The sequence below is a fragment of the Oryctolagus cuniculus genome, chromosome 12, assembly GCF_964237555.1.
Source record: "Oryctolagus cuniculus chromosome 12, mOryCun1.1, whole genome shotgun sequence".
Taxonomy (NCBI): domain Eukaryota; kingdom Metazoa; phylum Chordata; class Mammalia; order Lagomorpha; family Leporidae; genus Oryctolagus; species Oryctolagus cuniculus.
Genome location: NC_091443.1, coordinates 11478863 through 11498815, shown reverse-complemented (window position 1 = coordinate 11498815; position 19953 = coordinate 11478863). Strand labels below are relative to the sequence as shown.

The following is a 19953-nucleotide window of genomic DNA, read 5'->3' as shown; positions in this document are numbered from 1 at the left end:
CCCAGACTCAGCTCTCACAGTGAGCAGCAGCTACTGATCAGACATGCGCACGTTCCTCGTCTCCAGAGAGCGGTCCCTGTGTTGAAGGCAGACCAGCAGGCACTTGAGGGAGGAGCTGCGTTTTCCTATCAGGTTGGCTTGGTGCCACAGATCCACACTGGCAAGGGTCAGGTGGAAACCAATACTTGCTCACTGAATGCTTTTTCTCCACGTGCACTGGCCATCACGGAGCTCTTTCCTGCACAAAACTGATGCCAAGGAGAAGCCAATTTGCTTTAAGTCAAGTGGGAAATCCAAACTTACATTCTAACCATGCCACCTAAAAATACCCCATTCCAAAAAAAAAAAAAAAAAGCAATGGAAAGGAACAAGTCATTATGACACCTCTGACTGAGCTGGTACCGCACTGAAGGCAGCAGGCTAGGAACAGCCGGCCACTTCTCACTGTGCTTCAGAGGAATGGAAATCAAGTCTCCCAGGTCCCAGAAACCCTCGGGCTTGCACGTTAGAGACAGGAGAGACAGAGAGACGGCGGGGGCAGGTGCCTCTTCCAAGCTCTAACCAGTCGTCTTCAACAACAAGCTCAAGGCCAACTTCCTCTGCAGCCACTCAAGGAAGGAAGCTGAGGCTGAACCAAAGACGAGACCCCAGGTCGTTCAAAAGCCCTGTGACTCTGACTGTGGCCCCCCACTCGACAGGGAGTGCACTGTCCCCCTGCACTTGGGAGCAGTCCCCAGAGTCCTGACACAGGATCGCCTGGAGTGAAAAAAATCTATCTTTAAAAACCCAAATGCTGACATCCGAGTCCAGCTCCGAGGTCGAAGTTGTCACCCCCGTACTTATGACAAGAGGAAGCCTGAGCAAGCTGAATTCGGCGACTTTGACTCCAGGGCAATGAAGTCACAGGACAAACGGCCACCCGCAAGTCGGAACAGACTTGAATTCAGGGCCCCAGCCGAGCTATGCTCACGGGAGACAAAAACTCACCAAAATGTTAATGTTGATAAACCGCTGGAGACTGTGGACCAAGCTGAGGGTGAGAGGCTGCTGAGGGCCCGCAGTCTCAGGGTGACCTCCACTCTTCTACACGTGTTTTTTCAAAGATTTACCTTATCTGACAGGTGGAGTGACAGACAGAACATGTGGGGGGGGGGGGGGGAGAAGAGACTGATTGTCCATCTGTTGGTTCACTCCCAAAATGGCCACAATGGCTGGGGCAGGGCCAGGCCAAACCCGGGGGCTCCATCAAGTCGTCCACATGGATGACAGGGGCCATCTTCCACTACTTTCCCAGGTGCATTAGCAGGGAGGTGATCAGAAGCAGAGCAGCCGGGACTCAAACTGGAGCTCCACTATGAGACTGTCATTGCGGGCAGCAGCTTAGCCCACTGGGCCACACTGCTGGCTCCACGTTATCCGTTTTGTCTCCAAGAACCCCTCCAGGTCTTCGTGATGAAGAGCCTGGAAAGATTGCCTGAAGGTTGCAGTGGGAGGGAAGAGGATCCCACGGAGATAGGAGCAGAATGTTCTCTACAGACACCTGCTACCCAGGAGAAAAGTCAGTAATAGGACATTATCCCATCCAGGGAAAGATATTTTCCCAACTCCACACTCCGCTACCCCTCCTGTCCCATCTAAGGGTGAATGAGAGTCTAGGACACTAGACTTAGGACACAGACCTGCTAAAGAAACCTAATCACCAGATTAAATCACACACACACACACACACACACGTGCACAAACACACATGCGTACCTCTTCCTACCACACCTACAGGGCCCCAGTAAAACCACTGTGGATTGCAATTCAAGGAGTGGCAAGATACCAGGAGAAGTTTTTATGGAAGTCCCAAAACAACAAGGCAAAAACAAGGGTAATGTGAATAAACAAGACCTCTGGCATCAACAGCTGGCGCGAACACAATCCGGAGCCAGAGCCCAGTCACATTAACATGAAGCCTCCCACTTAAGGCCTATTTACCTCAGTTTCTCATCACCCAGTACAGTAGGAGAGTATTTCCAAAAGTTCATGGAAAAGTGGGATTAAAAGATTAAATTTATTTTGGTGCAAAAGAAAAAAAAAGATTTTGCAATCTATGCATAGGAAGAGACTTCAAGTTCATGGGAAATATATATTATAAAAAATTATGCATGCATTTCCAAAGTATTTGTACCAAAATAAACTTATCTTTGCAAAAAAATTATTTCAAAGGCAAAGAGATCCACAGACACAGGAGAGGCAGAGAGCAAGAGGGAGAGATCCACTCACCCACTGGTTCACTCCCCAAGTGACCACCACACAGGGCTGGGTCAGGCCAGATCCAGGGGCCGGTAACTCAGTGCAAGTCCCCCAAACGGTGGCACGGACCCAACAACTTGGGCCATCATGGCTGCCTCCCAAGTGATCATTAGCAGGAAGACAGAGATGGGACTCCAACATGGAATGGGTGTATCCCGGACAGCTCCTCAGCCACTGTGCCAAAGGCTGGCCCCTAAACTCATCTTTAAATTTTATTTTCTGAGAGCATTTGGGAACACCTTCGTATGTTTGGCTTTCTGCAAAAACATGACAAGACATGCTTAATGGCAAGAAAAGTCAGTCCAAAGAGACAAACACTACAACTAGCCTCAGATGTAGTAGATTCCACAATTACTAGATGGGGAATTTAAAGCAACTGTGACAAATACTCTAGGGCTGAACTGGAATGAGTGGACACCATGCAAGAACAAATGGACGATGGAAGGAGACGGAATGTCCGAGAAGGGGATGGCAGAAGTGGAAAACACTAACAGAAGGAAGAACAGCTCTGAAGGGCTCACAGGTAGACGCAACAAAGCTGGGGAAACAGTGAGAGCTTGGAGAGAGGCCATACAAACCTCCCAAAGTGAGATGCAAAAGAACAAGAAAACAAGATAACAGGACATCCAAGAACAGTGCTACCCTTCCAAAAGTCTAACACGTGTCCAGCTGGAGAGCAGAGGATGCAAACATCTGGAGTAACAACGACGGAGAACCTTCCAAATTTCACAACGACTGATAACCATCCCAACCTCCCCCACACCACAGGCCGGAGAACCCGAGTGGGGACGTGCCAGGATATGGACAAAGAGGCGGATCGCACTCCAACTGCAGGAAAGTGAAGGCCAAGAGACAACACCACAGAAGCCGAACACCACCTTACCTACACATGAACCAAGGCGAGAACTGCACTGGACTTCGCATAAAAAAGCATGAAGAAAGTGGAATGAACCTCCAAAGTGATGGAAAGGAGGCCATCCACCCAGAATTCTGTATCTGGGACAGCTGCCGCTCAAAAATAAATACTTTCTCAAGGAAACCGAAAAGGAGAGAATTCATTTCCTACCAATGTTACAGGTTGTTCTTTGGAGAGATTGAAAATGGTTGTTTTTTTTTTTAAAAGATTATGTTTTTATTTATTTGAGAGGTAGAGTTCCAGAGAGGTAGAGAAAGATCTTCCACCCACTAGTTCACTCCCCGCAATGGCCAGAGCTGAGCTGAAGCCAGGAGCTTCCTCCAGGTCTCCCAAGCAGGTGCAGGGGCCCAAGGACTTGGGCCATCCTCCACTGCTTTCCCAGGCCATAGCAGAAATGTTAAAAAGGGAGGGTACATTTGCACAATGGAACAATTGTAATAAAAGAAATGATCAAGCTATATACAAAATAGAATTGTAAATGCATATTGAGAAGTGAAAAGAGGCTGTCCGAGAAAGCAACGTAATATACAGCAGTGGTAGGACACTCTGGAAGAAACAAGACCACAGCAAGAGTGGCAATACTGGTGGTTGCCAGGAGTTCATGGAGTAAGCGAAGTACAGGGGAGTTTTTAGGGTAAGAAACTTCTGGTGCCACAACTGAGGATACACAACACTGCACATATGTCAAAATCCACAGAACTGTACCCCCCAAAGAGCAAACCTGAACTGTGCAAAAGGCCCCTCGGCTGGGATGGAAAACGGGCCACGACACGCTAACTCAATTACAGCTTCATGGGAAGGCATGGGGAACGGCGCTGGCCTGAGTAACTCGAGACGAGCAGAGTCTGTAAAACTAAAGACAAAAGCAACTGTCCATGGACACTGAACGCTAGCGGATCGCGTTTCCCACGAGAGTTCTGGTGGGCAGCTCTCACGCCACCGCACGTGCATACTGGAACTGACCAACCACGTAAACGGATGGCACACAGAGAGAGCCAGGTCACCCAGCAGTGACCAGCGAACAGGTGCAGGTGCTTGGAGTGACCGAGGGAAAGGATTAGTGCTGGAGACACCTCTGGGAGCTTGTGTTGAGATTAACATGGCTCCTGGAGGTTGAGACAGAAATAGCAAGAGCTCCCAGCAGACATGTGCGTTAGCAAACACAGGTGTCCTGGTTTCATCCGCCAAGGGGACCTGGAAGCAAAGAACCCTCTGAATGATGAGCACAACCAGATCTCAGTTTTCTTTTAGAGTTTTACTTTTATTGATTTATGAGAGAGAGAGAGAGAGAGAGAGAGAGAGAGAGAGAGAGAGAGACTGAGACTGACTCCCTACCTGCTGATTCACTCCTCAAATCCCAACAGCCAGCAGGGCTGAAGCCAGAACCGAGAACTGAACCCAGGTCTCCCATGGGGGAGTCAGGAATCTAATCACTTGAGCCATGACCACTGCCTCCCAGAGGCGGCATTAGCAGGAAGCTGGAGTCAGGAGCCAGAGCCAGGTGCAGAAGCCAGGTGTTCCGAGATGGAACGTGGGCCTCTTCTCCCAGATGCCCGCCCCCACATCGTGGCGTCTCACAAGATTCTTCAGGGAGTGGAGTCCTGGTTCCTCGGAGAAAGGGCCGATCCTCGGACCAGGGCAGCAAACACTAAGGTGACCCAGGAGGCTAGCGCAGTGCCAAAGAGTGAGACAATACCTTCACAATGACAGGTGCGACAAGAGGGCGTGGGAGCCCATCAATTTTAGCAACAGAATAAAAGACTAACAGGGCCAGCGCTGGGGCTCACTAGGCTAATCCTCCGCCTTGCGGCGCCAGCAACCGGGTTCTAGTCCCGGTCGGGCGCCGGATTCTGTCCCGGTTGCCCCTCTTCCAGGCCAGCTCTCTGCTGTGGCCAGGGAGTGCAGTGGAGGATGGCCCAAGTCCTTGGGCCCTGCGCCCGTATGGGAGACCAGGAGAAGCACCTGGCTCCTGGCTTTGGATCAGCGCCATGCGCTGGCCGCAGCGCGCCGGCCGCGGTGGCCATTGGAGGGTGAACCAACAGCAAAGGAAGACCTTTCTCTGTCTCTCTCTCTGTCCACTGTCAAAAAATAAATAAATAAAAGACTAACAGATAATACAAATATCCATGTGTCCATATTGACATAAATGACTGACTGAATCAATTAATGAGAGAAGAGAGCAATCTTCTAAACCGAAGAATTCCCAGTAACCCACGCAGCCAACTCCACCTCCGGGCAGGGGCAACGTAACTACTCCTCGAGTGCGGGCTGCTGCGAGAGACTTCTTGCCAAAGGAACAGCATAGAAAAGGGGGAAAGGAAGGGGGCTTCATGCCCCAGGGCAGCGCCAACAGCGGCACCTCTTGTTGCTGGTCTGTGCCCTACAGCACGGCAGACAATAGCTCTTCACTTCTTTGGTCTCCTTCCGCCGAGCCCAGTCCAATCACGAGACACACAGACGAATCCCAGCGGGAGGCATCACACAGAAGGCCCGAGAGGTACGACTCAAAACTGTCAAGGTCATGCCCAGCTAGGAAAAGGCTCCAGCCAACCACATGTGACGGCGAACCTTGGATGGGATCCTGGAGGGGATAAATGGCATTGGATAAAAACTAAGGAACTGTGACTAAACTGCAGACTTTCATGAATCATAATGTGTCAGTGTTGGCTCAAATTTCAATAAACGTGCCACATTAATTTAAGGTGTTACCAGTGGGAAACTCTGGGACTTCTTTAGACTTTTTTAATTTTTCTATAAATCTAAAACATGGAATTTATTTTTTAAAAAAACCCAAACAGCAATCTCAAGGGACAAGCATCTCAGATGGTCACACCCCATCTCACTCTAAGCCACCTGGGCAAACAAGCCGATGCTGGTTGCTCCCGAATCCCCAGGGCTGGGTGCAGAGGGCTATGTCCTTGCAAGACCCAGGGCACATTAGGGAGCTGCTCCTGTTCTGGATTCAACCCATGAATCACGTTAATTTACAGCTAATTTATAGTTTTAGACCAAGGGCAGTGAGAATTTAATGTTTGATGTAGAGAGGAAAGTTTCCCAACGTGACTTTCAGAAGGGCCAAAGGGGCGGGGTTTTACAATCTGCAGCGGGGGGCATGATGACCAACAGCTGGCATCCATGTGGCCACACAGCAGGCCCACCCAGAGGAGCGACAGGCTCCGAGGACTGTGGGTGGGCTGGTACCATCCCACACTCCGCACTGTCATGAAGGCCACAGAATGCTACAGGGAAGGAGCTGGGGCTGGAGTCAGGAAATCCATCCGGGTTCCTTCTGATCAAGGGCACTGGAATCCAGAAAGTCCGCAGCACAGGTGCTCAAAGCAGAGCTTCTGCCCTGTTCTCTTCACCCCTCTGCAAGTCCACTTCCCCACCGCAGTTTCAAACGGGAGATTCTCCCTGCCCCGGCAACAACGGACACAACTCAAGGATGCCCTTGCGAAATCTAACCACCCCTGCGAATGTGCTGGGTAAGCACTGGTGCACCTGCCTCCTTCGGTGACAAGTTCACTACCAGGTCAGGAACAGCGGCCGAGTGGCCAGCCTAGGAGCAGCCGTTCACCTCCGTAGGCTCTAGCTCCCCACGTGGACAAGTTGACCCAAGCCTAGAAAATACAGTGTGTTGTCTCCGAGACCCCCTGGGCTGCTGGTCCTGGCTCCTTAGGGGTAAAGAAGGAGCTGGAGGCAATGGAAAAGGGGGATCTCTTCGCACTACCCCCAAAGTCACCATCTAAGCTTCTCCAAGGACTTCCAACGCTATTGGAAATAGTCTCTCTGTACAGATTAAATAAACATCAACACCTAAGCGGCACTGACGGATAAACAATGCATGTCACATGTAGACATGCCACGGGATAAAATGCATCACTCACCAGGGCGAAACTAACAAGAGAAATGGTTCTTGATCAATTCTACACCAACGCCAGCTCACGCGAGAGGCAGAAGCACGCTGTTGGACTTCCCGTCTCATCCTCACGCAAGTAAGGGAAACAAGCAGGGAAATTCCAAGAGGTAGGAGGCACCGAAATCCACAGAACCAGAGAATGAAGTCAGGCTGCCAGTGGAACTCTATGGCCACAGCTTTACATGGCAACGTCGGATTTAAAATGCAGACTCTGTACAGACTTTGGGGATGCTGACACGCCATTTGTTAGGCTGTTTCTTCTGGTAGCTTCTAATGGAAGTTCACGATCAAATATTTTTAAATTAAGGGTACGTTCTCCTTTGGCTAAAAAGCCTTGCGAGAGGTTTTCCCAAGGGGCAGGGGATGGATTCGGAAGATTCCCAAGTCCTCTCGGCCTGTGGTGCTGTGGTAGAGAAGCCAGACGGCAGCTCCAGGGCACTTTCCTGAAAACCTAACCATCACACTTTTAAGCCAGAGTCTAAGATGCATTCTAATTAGTGCATGCAGGGCCGGCCAGCTAGGGTTCTCGGGTAGAAATTGGGGAGAAGACTCACTAACGTCCTTCTTGAAAAACTGGCCTTCAGAGCCACAGGAGTTCAGGAGATGGGGCTGGAGGAACGTGAAGGGTCTGGCTGAGAAATGGCAGTGGGGCCAGCGTTGTGGCACGAGAGCTAAGCCTCCACCTGCAACACCAGCGCCCTCTATCAGAGCCCCGGTTCAAGTCCCGGCTGCTCCACCTCCAACCCAGCTCCCTGCTGATGTGGCCTGGGAAAGCAGAAGATGGCCCAGGTACTTGGGCCTCTGCCACCAACATGGGAGATGTGGAGGGAGGGCCTGGCTCCTGGCCCACTGTGGTCAGCTGGGGAGTGAGCCAGCAAACAGAAGATATTCTTTCTCCTTCAAGTAAATGAGTAAATAAATATTAAGAATTTTTAGAAAAAAAAGAGATGGCCATGAACATGGCTCTGGGAAACCCAGACCCTGCCACTTTCACAGCAGAATTAGAACAGATACTGAAAGCCACAATACCATCACACCACACTGCAGACTCTGACCTCTGAGCCGAGAAGCATGGGCCTAGAAAGGGCCAAGGAAGGGTTTTCAAGAGGCCCTACCCTCCAGCAGAGAATAGGGGCTCCTACCCACTTAGCACGGTGCCCAGGGGCAGCCTGGTCACCTGTCCAGAGACGTCCATTCTCTGCCCTGACACACAGCACAGCAGCTGACCCAGCTCCTCAGAGGGCAGGCCACCCCCGTGGACAACACCTGTGCGTCCAGCCTGGGCACCTGGCCTCAGCTCACTCTCCACACAGCCTCTGCCCGGACCTGTGCCAGCTGGTGGTGATGACACTGCCCATGGCTTTCCCCCGTCTCTTACTTCCCAGAGGAAGATATCCAAGACGATTACTGGGGGATGGTATCCTGTGTTATGGTTCCAGTTGCATTCCTCCCCAAACTCCTATGTTGCTCCCTAAGCCCCAGGACCCCACTCTGGAGACAGGGTCACGGCAGAGGGTATCAGGATGAGGTTATCCAGGGAGAGGGAGGGACCCTAACCTAAGCGGTGGGATTTGGACACAGACATGCATGCACACAGGGGGATGTCATGGGGACATAATGGCAGACACAGGGGTGATGCTTCCGTAAACCAAGAAACAAAGATGCTGCAAACCACTGGGCGCTAGGAGGGAGGCCAACAAGGGCCCCACACCTTGACCTCAGCCCTCAGCCTGCAGAACTGTGAGATAAGGCAACTCCTTGCTGGCCAGGCCACCAACCCCTGGACTTTGCACCGGAGGCCCTGGCAGAGTAATGCACCCCGAATGTCAACTTCGGTTTTCCATTCAAGCTCCAACAACTACCCTGGGGACATGGGAACCCAGAAAACAAGAGGCCCTGGGAGACCCCACAATCACACTTCACGGTGCCTGTACACCACCCGCGGCGGGGGGCCCAGGCCTTCGACTAGACACCGGATGCCACATCCTAAGGAGCTGGGATGCACGCAGCCCTCTGCAGGCAGAACGCCGCTCCCACACGTGCAGCGGGATTCTTTTAAGACAGCAGAGAATTCACCAGGGAGGGCCTAGCTGCTTTCTGGCTCACCATGACCACTTCTGCAGGCTTGTTTTCCACCGTTTGAGGATGCCCAAGGATAGGATGAAACGGTATCCACTGTTAGAATAAACATGTGCACAAAATATTAAATACCCAGATAGAGCGCCCAGTGGAGTTCCAACTTCATGTAGCAGAATACTTTAATGCTGACATTTAAGGGATGTTTCTGCAATAAATTAGAGACAGCTTCTCTAGCCCATGGGACGGCCTTTGTGACTTGTTCAAGTGAATGTGGCAGAGGGGACCCTCTGGGACACCAGGGTCTACATCAAAGTCACTGCTCCCTCCCAAGCTGCGTGGAAGGCTCACTCTGGGAGGAACCAGCCACGCGCAGCAAGTGCAACTATCCCAAGACCACACACAGAGGCCACAGAACAGAAAGGTGTCTGGCCAGCCCAGCTGCTGCCACCACCCCAGCCCACGCACCACACGTGAAGGAGCTGGAACATTCCAGCCTCAGCAGACAGGACATGGAGCGCCAGGGAACCCAGCCAAAGGCCACAGCCAGCACTCCAGGCACACGGTCCAGTCCCAACACCCAGCCTTCCCCAGCCGGCTGGTAGGGTCCCAGCACTGGTAAGACATCTCCACTGCACACTGCCCAAGTCCTCCCCCGCAAAATCATAGAAATTGTTAAAGTGCCTTTTCAGGGTCTGGCACCGCGGCGTAACAGGCAGAGCCGCTGCCAGCAACGCCGGCATCCAACATGGGCGTGTTTCACGTCCTAGCTGCTCCACTTCCAATCCAGCTCCCTGCTAACGGCTTGAGAAAAGCACCGGAAGATGGCCCAAGCACTTGGGCCCCTGCACCCACGTGGGAGACCCAGATGAAGCTCCCGACTCCTGGCTTCAGCCTGGCTAAGCCCTGGCAGTTGCAGCCAGATAGAGTGAACCAGTAGATGGAGGAGCTCTTTCCCTTCTCTGCAACTCTGACTTTCAAGTAAACCTTTTTATAGTAGCTGTTTAATGTTACTCAATTTGGTGTGCTTTATTGTGCTTCTGTAGTTTAGCTGGGACACTCTCAGAAGTGTCCCAAACGTTGACAGGTGGGTTCACCTGGAGGCTACCGTGAAATTTAGACGCCGTTTAACAAGAAAGCAGCACTAATGTTTTCCCACTACAAAAGGCTGTGCTTTTTTTTTTTTTTTTTTTTTTTTTTTGACAGGCAGAGTGGACAGTGAGAGACAGACAGACAGAACGGTCTTCTTTTACTGTTGGTTCACCCTCCAACGGCTGCTGCGGCTGGTGTGCTGCATCGATCCGAAGCCAGGAGCCAGGTGCTTCTCCTGGTCTCCCATGTGGGTGCAGGGCTCAAGCACTTGGGCCATCCTCCACTGCACTCCCTGGCCACAGCAGAGAGCTGGACAGGAAGAGGGGCAACTGGGACAGAACCTGGCGCCCTGACCGGGACTAGAACCCGGTGTGCCGGTGTCGCAGGCGAAGGATTAGCCTCTTGAGCCGCGGCGCCAGCCTGCTGTGCTATCTTTGTCACGCTGCGTCTCACGCCACATTTCCCCCTGGAAATTCTGTATCGCCTGCCGGCATGCCCCAGCGGCAGCGCCCACTAAATGGAGACCAAGACGGAGGGACAGCAAGAGAGCTAACTGCAGTGCCCGTGAGAAACGTGGCTCAACTCCAAAGCAGCCCTCAGACGTGCCAATAAAAACGAACTTCTGGCAGGATTTCTGGGCTCCGCAGCTCGGATCTGAAGAAGGCACCAGATATGCCAAGGGAACCATGGCCAAGGATTCCAGAAATGTTTACTCCTGACTCCGGCAAGGAAGGGGCCAGCTGCCCTGGCAATGGTCCCGCAGGACAGCCCCCACGTGACCCGAGCGCTGTCTCCCCTGTGTCCCCAGAGAAACGGCCCCCATCACTGTCAGCCACCCAGATGTTAGATGCAAGACCTCCTCTTCCCATGTTGTAAAACTATCACTCACTGGAGCCGTAAACCTTCTCCCACCACCACGCTTGTCTCGAATGTGACTTGACATCCAATAACCTGGAGCGTGTGGGCTCTGGCAGATGACCGACACCAGCCGGTCTTCAATCAAACCATAAGAACATTATTTGAACGTGAACAAGTACGAGTGGCGGCCTGGCTCTGCCTACACCTGCAAGTGCCTCACGGTTCTCGCGGGAGCACCCGCGTGGCCTCCTGGAAGCCGCCCTTCAAGCCTGCGCCATCCCCGGGTCTGCAGAAGCGAGAGGCTGCCCTCGTAGATCCATAGGCTGGGTCCTGACAGAGCAGTCAAATCCAGGCCCACCAGAGGCCAGGGCAAGCGAGAAACAGGTCTGCGTGGTGCCATCCGCAAGTCCCCGCCCCCCACCAACGCCCAGGTCCCTCCTCGTGGCTCCACTCTGGGCAGGCTGTGGGCGTTCTGCACATCTCTTCCCCAGACCCTGTGCAAATCGGCCAGAACGTTCAGGTCCGAGGTTGTCTGCTTGTGTGCTGTAAAGTTAGCCTCAGTTCCATTGTTGTTAGGGAAAATATTTTTAGCACTACCCTCAGCTAGGAAAACTAACTAGAGTCTATAAACATTCTGTAGCCTTCAACGCAGCGGATTACACAGCAAACGGCAGCGCCCTCACTCACGCCTGGAGGAGGGCACAGGCGCTAGGCAGAAGGGGAACGCTAAAGCCTGCCGTGCAGATCCATCGAGGACGGGATCAGAAACCAAGACTCACGGCCACCTCTGCCCAGCTCCGGAGGGGGGCCGAGGCAGGGCGAGCGGCCAGCTCTTTTCTGTGTACCTTCCCCACAGCTGGACCAACTACATCAAAGCTCTGTATTTACTCTAAGAATTTACAGGACAGGAGCATGAAGTACAGAGCAAGATCCCTGGAACGTGTGATCCACAAAGACAGGGTCCACTTTCCCGCAGCTGAACACCCCGGGTTTGAGACCAACCCCAAGGGAAACAAGTTAAAGGCACAGGGATCCCAATCAGCCCTCGCCGAGGTCCCGGCTGAGCACACGGCCACAGTCGGTTTTCACCACGGCCCCCGAGGCACCAGTCCCATGTCGCAGGAAGCTGAGGCAGAGAGAGGGGGAGGGGTTTCCCTCTGACCCCCACAGCCGTCGGGGGAGAGCCAGGATTCCCAGGAGCCCTCCAGGTGCACGGCCCCTGATCAGATCATTCAAGTTCTCCGAGGGTCATGTTCCCTGTCACATGAGGAAGGCAACACCTACCTTTCTGAAGGGTTATTTAAGGCGTGCATCTGGATACAAAGGTACTCCAGAAAGTTCTAGAAGACATGGAATTAAAGGGCACCTTTATTCTGCCACGGATGTTCTGAAATCCAAGCTGTTATGTGACATGCATGTTCCATGAAGCCTTGAAGACTCCCATGCACGCACACATGATGCACACAGTTGTTCCTCCGAGTCAGGGGCGGGGGCGGGGGGAGGCCGGCTCCCAGAACCCCCCAAGGATACCAAAACCCTTGGCATTGTAAAACAGCACAGTATTTGCAAAGAATCTACACCCACCCGCCTACACACTTTCATCTCTAGGTGACCTATCACAGCCAGCGCAACCTAAATGCTACGCACAGCAGGGTAAGTCCCCGATTGCAACACTGGCATCCACATCCGAGTGGCAGTTCGTGTCCCAGCTTCTCTGCTTCCAATCCAGCTCCCAGCGAACGCACTGGGGAACGGTGTGGAAGATGGCCCACATGCTTAGGGCCTGCAATGCACGTGGGAAATCCAGACGACGTTCCAGGCTCCTGGTTTTAGCCTGGCCAAGAACGAGCTGTTGCAGCCTTCAGAGATGAATCAGCAGATGGAAGACAGATTGATCTCTTGATCTCTTTCAAATAAGCAAGATTTTTTAAGAAAATGTCATATGTTCAGCACAAGGGCAAGGCTTTGTTCTCTTTTTGGTTTTACCATTGTCTACGCGGTTGGTTCAGTTGTAGACGTGGAACCCGCAGACATGCAGGGCTGACCATGTGGACGTGAAGCACCAAATGCCTGCTCAGAGCAGGTGCCACAGAACCAAATGCAGCCCCAGACCCCCAGGGAAGGAGGTGGCATGGCGGGTGTGGGCAAAACAGCACCAAAGCAACAGCAACGGGCTGTTCAGAGACAGCGGTGTGCAGGTGCATCTACTCCTTTCAGTCTACACAGTAGAGGGTTGACTGTGTGCGGAGGGGCAGCTCCCAGTGCAGGTGCCAGCCTGTAGCTCAGGCAGACAGCATAACGCAGGGATGGTCCTAGAGACAGGGGTGAGGAGAGGGGGCATCGTCTCATAGGTCACTGGCCCCTCTGTCTCCTCTGCCGTCCACTGCTTCCATGGCTGCTCACAGCCGGGCCTGGCAGGCAGCCCAGCCAGGCCTGTGTACAGCCTCCACATTTCTTCAATACGTTCCAAGGCTGAGGAGTAGGTTTACTTATTTGAAAGTCAGAATGACAGAGTGAAATATTTCCCATCCACTACTAAACTCTCCAAATGGCCAACCCGGGCTGGGCCAGGCCCAAGCCCAGAGCTTCCTCTGGGTCTCCCACGTGGGTGCAGGGACCCAGGGACTTGGGCTATGCTCGGCTGCTTTCCCAGGCACATTAGCAGGGAGTTGTATCAGAAATGGAACAGCCAGGAGTGGAACCGGCGCCCATATGGGATGCTAGTGTCAGATGGCAGCTTAACCCACTGTGCCACAATGCCAGCCCCATAACTGGTATTCTTTTAACCAAAAATGCCTCTTCAATGGCAAAATACATTTTCTTAACATACCATCTTCCAAACAAAACAACGGTGAGCAGCAGAGTGTATGTATAAAATTAGATCACCATGGGAACTACCGGTTCCCAGCAAACATCACCCCCACTCATTTCCAGTCTTTAGCAACAGAGTTCTGAGTCCATGCTGGGTCAGGTCCTCCGCACGGGGGGCCACTGGAACATGTGGGCTGGGCAGAGAGGTCTATGTTCCCACTGCCCACGAGGGCACTGCCAACCTCCACAGCAGGAACGGGCCAGTTCCTAACCCACCAGCTCTCTCCCGAGTTCACCACCAGCAGAAACCAGAGTTCCTGGAGGTGCACTTCTGAGCAAGTCCAACAAGTCGCAAGCACCCACCCTTCAACCCAGGGGTGCAGGGAACATCCAACTCTTAGGGACCAGGTGTCCTGAGAAGTTCTCAGGGTGATGACAAATGGGGAAAGGAACTCCAGGAAGAACGGGCTGTAAGGGTGGGGGAGCAGATGGAGGAGTAGCTAGGCCTTCACGGGGACAGGGTGGGCGTGGTGGACAGCCCACCAAGGGCGCGCGCCCCGCTGGGCCAAGCACGCAGGGCTGGAGGCAGGGCTGAGCTCTGAAGAGAGAACACGCAGGGACTGCACACACTGGAAATGCTCCACCCGTCTTCTGCCATCTGTCACAGTAACATTTCAATCATCAGATCTGAACTAAATACAGATTTAATTTCCCAAATAATGTTTTAATGACAACGGCAGTGGCACCCAGCGGTGCCCCAATTTATGCAGAGCTTCAAGATAAATTACATCTTTTGACTTGCAGAGACAGATGTGGAATTAGGAAGATTTCCAGACACAAAAAAACCTGTCACCGTCAGGCGTATGATCTCAGTACACAGCCACTCATTAACACAGGAGAACGCCCCTCTGATACGCTGCTTATGTAAAACGCAGCCCCACCAGTCCCCGAAATCTGACCTTGACAGCAAAGGCACCACCCCATGTGAGGCTCAGCCCCTCGGGGACTACCTGATGCCACCGGCCACAGCCTCTCCTCCACCGTCAGATGCAGACACAAGATGAGAACTGTTGCCTTCAGCACTGATTGGTTTATGACTTTCCAAACTAGAATTTGCGGGAGGAGCCTGGGTGCTGCGTCGGTTAGGGCAGTGATGGGGATGGTGGTGCTAACAACCCTCTCTGTGAGGACAGCCAGGAATGAATGGATGGCAACCCTCAAGGCCGGGCTGGGCGTGCAGGTGCATCCCAGGCACCTTGGTTTTATCATCTTTGAGGCCCTCATGAAAGAGAGACAGGCATAGGGTTTCCACCATGCAGGGGCCATAGTTTAACAACTGGGTGTCCGCCCACGCAGATGCGAGGAGGGCTGGCTTCCACGGTGCACACGCTTACCTGCAGCAAGTCCCACAGCTGGGACCCCACATCCGCGTGTGCATTAACCGACTGCTGTTTCAATTTTGCCGAACTGTCCTCCTGGGGGCTGTACCACCTCCACCCCTGTTAGTGCAGGAGATGGTCTATTCCCCACAGCCTCCTGACCAGCTGGTGGGGTTGCAACCCATCTGACAGGTGAGACACGGCATCGCCGTATTGCTTTAATCAGAATTTCTCACCACGAGGTTTACCACGTATTCATGTGCTGGAGACAATTCACATCTTGCTCTGCGAGCTTGGTCCATACGGATTTTTCTTTTCATATTTGTAGGTCCCTTTCTTGTAAGCTTCTAGGAGGTGGAAGTGTTTGTGATCCGAGTTGGAAATATTTTTATTTTCCTTGAGTTTGCTTGTTTTAAGAAACCATGTTTTGTTTATTCATGAAGCCATGCAAAACTTCTCATTTTAATGTGGTCAAATTTATCAAAATTTGTAGTTGTAAAAAATATTGTGTGAGCTGATAAAGATGGGGAAGCCCTTTCATATTTGGAAAGATCTCCACAGGGAAAACTTAGCTACAGTCTTTTTTCTAAGAAAGAAAACAATCTGGGAGTATTAAACCACGTTTCCTTTAGGAAAATAAAGAAGTGAGAATAAGTTTTAAAAAATTTGAGACAAAAAAGAAACAGCAACCCCCCATTCCCTGGTTCACCTCCCTAAATGCCCACAATGTACGGGTCTGGGCTGGGACCAACGATGAGAGCCCGAAGTTCAGTCCAAGCCCCTGACAAGAGTGGCAGGAACCCGACTATTCGACCCATCAGTGCTGCATCCGTGTGGAGCCAGAGCCAGGTGCAGAACGCAGGCACAGCACCCAGGCAACTCAGCCCACCCCAGGCCCGATGCCTGGCCCCGTGACCCCTTTTGAAGGCATGACTGATACCTCCTCTACGTATACCGGATTAAGCAGATCTGTCCACAATGGGGGAGGGCCTCGTCCTACCAGGAGCCCTCAGAGCCAGGACTGGGGTTCCTCTCTGGAGAGGTGGCCCAGGGTGTGAATCCCAGCTCCACCCCTCAGAGAGCTTGGGGCCTGCTGTTCCACTTTGCAAGCCTGCTTTCCCCTACGTAACACGGGGACAGGACGGGTCCACCTAAAGGACTGCAGTGAAATCACGGTTAACCACGCCTGCTGGGGTTACAAGGGCGCGAGTGTAGCGAGGGAACGGTACACGCTGGCTCCTGACAGACTGTACCCGGGCACCTGCCAGCTGGACTGATTGAACGTTCCGGAACCCCTCATGCCTTAGGCCTTGGGGACCTCTGCTCGAGGTTCCACCATGCGAGGCCCTCAGTGGAGCAGGCTGGAGAGGAGCCCGGGAGGGGGCAGCCAGATCCCCTCTCAGCTCCACTCCACGTCTCTGCTTTCCCCTCCAAGGGCCTTCCACCTGTGGAAGCCACAGTGGGATAAACACCCCAGCCACAGCTCTTAACCAGCAGAGGAACGAGCGCCAGCACACAAAGCCCGACTTGCCCCCTGCCGGGGACATTCTGGAACATTCTATGTACCCCCATGCGACCCATCCAAGGCAGCCCAGCAGCTCTGCCCACGTCCCCTAGGAATTCATCCTCCTGTTCCCCCTTCCTGCTTCCTTGTAGGTCACCTCAAAGGCAGAGTCCAAGACAAACAGTGCCAGTGCAGAGCCCTTTGGAGTCTAGATGGTACCGAGAGTTTACAGGGACTCTGTCCAGCAGGTGCACGCCCCAGGGAGGCCAAGTCATGACAACAGCTGGCACTTATAACCTGCCAGACTCGATCCAAGCACCTTACTATGGGCTGTTTGAGTTGTCATGACAACCCCACACATCACTGTGGCTGTCCACATCCTCCCAGCAGGCAACCGGTGACACAGAGGAAGTAAACACCTTTCCAAGTTCTCTGCTGGTAGGCGGCACAGCCAAGGTGCCAGCGTGGGCAGAAGCGCTCTGGAGCATGCGTGTGGAAGGCGGAACCCGCGCTGCACGGTGAATGCCACCACGGCAACTTTGCAGGCTCCCAGCAAAGAGAAAGAAAGACTGGCACAGCCGGCAAAGGCAGGAAGAAGCCGGAAGCCAAGGACACCAACTCCTGGGACAGGAGCCCAGGAAAGAAGTCAGTGGGAAATGGAGTCACCAGCGCCTGGGGACACCCTGAGCGCGCAGGCTTGAGCAACGCCACTGGCAGGCTCCCGTGTTTCTTGTGACGGGGCCTGGGGCCTGGGGCCGGGAGCCTGTGGGCCCCTCAGACACAGGTACAACGTCCTTTACAAACAGGCTGTTGGCCGTGGCTGGAAAGCCCGTCTCCAGGCCGACTGGCATCTTCCCCACTAACAGCTTCTTGTGTTGCAGGTGTGACCTTGCACCCTTCAATCACCGCTTTAGCGTGGGGGACTCTTTCACTCAGAGCCGGCAGGGGAAGGGGCTGAGCCCCTGGGGAGTCAGACTGGCTCCAGGAGGTCCTGGCTACCTTGTGCAACCTTACGGCTTTAAACCACACCTCCAGGGTGGCTGCAATCTTTCACCCAGAACTAGCAGGGCAGGGGCGCTGAGCCTCTGAGACGGACAGCCTCCAGGAGAACCCCGCTATGTCCATGAGCCCCAAGCCAGTCAACATAGATATGTGAAACCCAATAGGATGACCCAATGCAGATACTAATGCCTTCAAAACCCAGGGCTCTCCCTCAAAGCCAGTGTCCCGCTCGGACAGTCCGCCTGGGCTCCTCTAGGACCAGAGGCTTTCTCTGTCTCCTGCCAATCAAATACAAGTTTCTGCCTCTTTGCGAACTGTTTCCCAGCTTTTCATTTCTACGCTAAGCCGAGGCAAAGAACCCATGAGACTGGCTCCGGCAACCGCCCTCCCCTCTGTGACCAGTAACAGGGCCAAGATCCAGTCTGGTTTCTGTCGCCTATGGCAGGGGACCTGGCACAAAATGCATGTGTCTAAGATGTCCAGGCCTCCCCACTCCCATGATGGCAACAGGTAAGGCAGCGGTGTAGCCAGTGGTCAGTGGGTGGACTCTGGATTACCAGGAAGTCACACTGGCTGGTTCGCATTTTCTCCTTCAATTGAGCCCATTGAGGTCAAACCTTTGCATTTGCAAAACTCGGTTCTTCTATGGAATGGTCCCCTTTCTCCCAACTTCCAGATTCAGTATTTTACTTTTTCATCATCTTCAGTTAAGTTTACGATCCTCTGTGGAGGCCAAGATTTACAGAGACATTATTTAGTGACCTTAAAAAAAAAAGATAATGTAAACTTCAGAAAATGCCTCCATTTTTCAATGATTCACCTTGAAGATTCTTGGCCATAAACTAAAGCTAAGGCCAAATTCCAAAGGGAGCAGCCAGGCGTCGGCGAGCGCTGGGACCAAGTCGAATCTTCTCTGGCTCGCGTGGGCAGAGACTAGAGTTTAAGGCCCAGATTGAAGAGTTAGGACAACTGCTGACTTGCTTCCAAGTTGGCCCACAACTAGTTATTGATGGCCCAGGGAAGAGTCTTGGTTCACTGCAGAACGGCCTCACACACAGCCATCTGCTAGGTCCTTGAAATACCTGTTTAGAGAGCCTGAAGGGGTTCTTCCTTGTTCTCATCTTTTAAAGAGGGAAAGATTGCTTGTCTTATAGAGATGTTCCCCGATTCGTGGCGGGGTTACACCTTAACAAACCCAGCGTAAGTTGAAAAACTCATCACAAGCATTAACGTCACGGAATGCCCCAATCTACTGCACATTACAAGTCCGGCAGCACGGGGCACTTCCTCCCAAACTATTCTAAAAATTAAAGAAAAGTGAATTCCCCTAAAGCAGTAAGTTTGAACTCTGAGGCCAGCGTCGCTCTGATACCCAGACCAGAAAAGCACACCACACAAATACCCACAGGCCGACATCCCCGATGAACACAGATGCAAAAAATCAACAAAGGAAACCAAATCCAACAGCATGTTAGAAAGATCATTCGCCATGATCAACCGTGAGTCACCCCAGGCACGAAGCCAGACGGCTCAGCGTGTGCAAGTCAACGAGCGTGACACAGCCCCCAAAGGCGTCACAAGCCTTGCAAGGATCCTAGCGGCTCATGGAAGTAACTCAGTGGAAACAGGGTTATGAGCCTTGATTGTACTCTGCCAAAAATCAGCCCCAGCAGGCAAATGGCCAAGAGGTCACCCGAGGGAGAATTCTCTGGAGCGCGTTTCCAGCCACGCAGTCTCATAGGAGTACAGCCATCTCATGCAAGTTCAGCACCAGGCAGGAATGTGCCTCCCGTACAGGTTCAAGGTCATAAATGAACCCAGAAGTCAATTTCTTTCCTTCCATGTAACTGTGACCCAACCCCTGGATTCTGCTCTAACAATTTAACAGTGACCAATGAGAGTCACTCGGCATCTTGGATCCCATTTGAGAGTCTCCCCCGCTCAAACATCTCAGCATCTTCACTTGTGGTCAACAGGAAGTCAGCTTGGAGAAGCAGGGCCCACGCGGTGTGACCAGGCACGGCAGACAGGGCAGCTCAATGCCACGTGCACAGCTGGCCAGCAGACCCGGGCTGCTATCTTTACCGAGAATCTGCCT

General features: G+C 52.8%; 1 protein-coding gene across 2 annotated transcripts in view; it reads right to left on the bottom strand.

Annotated features, from left to right (window-relative positions):
* ENTREP2 (endosomal transmembrane epsin interactor 2) overlaps positions 1 to 19953 on the bottom strand; it is a 384377-nt gene that overhangs the window by 162318 nt on the left and 202106 nt on the right. Inside the window, exon 1 of one of the 2 annotated variants that reach the window (XM_070053529.1) lies at positions 12444 to 12505. The exons of the other annotated variant lie outside the window; for it this stretch is intronic. The gene's annotated coding sequence lies outside the window, so the exon portion shown is untranslated. Of the gene's footprint in view, positions 1 to 12443; positions 12506 to 19953 lie in introns of those variants that run through there. 2 annotated transcript variants of the gene reach the window in all.